Genomic DNA, 791 nt, shown 5'->3' with positions numbered 1-791 from the left:
AAAAAAATATATATATATATATATATATATATATATATATATATATATATATATATATATATATATATATATATATACATATATAGCATCTGAAAATGAGTTTGAGACAATCTTAAATATAAAGTCCGGTTATGAATATCGCCTATTTTCATATTCAAAATCGTCTAAAGTTTATTTTCAAATGCTATATGATTTGTCCTATTGATAGAACATCCTAAGACGATGTTCAAAATAAAGCTGACTATGATACTGATTTTAATGAACACTGGTGTGCTCGGTATCCTAATGTGTTCCGTATCCAACCGAATTCATCATCGTAAAAGAGTTACGAAGAGCTAAGAATATATAATAAAAAATGGAGGTTTTTCGAAAAAATTGAAGAAATTCAAAGTGTGTGATCTTCACATAATTTTTAAACAACTATCCAAAATCAAATTAATGACACCATCATATATCCTTTTAGAAATTATAAAATTTTTAGTGAAATATTAATGGCACATAAGGAACTAGCATGGATGTTTAGTGCTATTAAATACTAATATAATTTTAATATTAATATGATTGTGGGAGGATAAAAATGTCCAGTATGTCAACCGCACGTATCGAAATTTTCTCTTCGACTAACGTACGCGGAGAATCAACCTTCCATACTTAGACCGATCTTTGAGTCCCAAATTTAAATATATATTTTAATTAAAATCCCAAACCCCCATTAAACCGAAGACTCAAATAGATTCCTTTTTTATATATGTTGCGAAAAACGTAACATATATATATATATATATATATAT

This window comes from Odontomachus brunneus, unplaced genomic scaffold, assembly GCF_010583005.1.
Source record: "Odontomachus brunneus isolate Ranch 3 - 2012 unplaced genomic scaffold, Obru_v1 Obru_scaffold_003, whole genome shotgun sequence".
Classification (NCBI taxonomy): Eukaryota; Metazoa; Arthropoda; class Insecta; order Hymenoptera; family Formicidae; genus Odontomachus; species Odontomachus brunneus.
Note: the sequence above shows the minus strand (reverse complement) of the source record.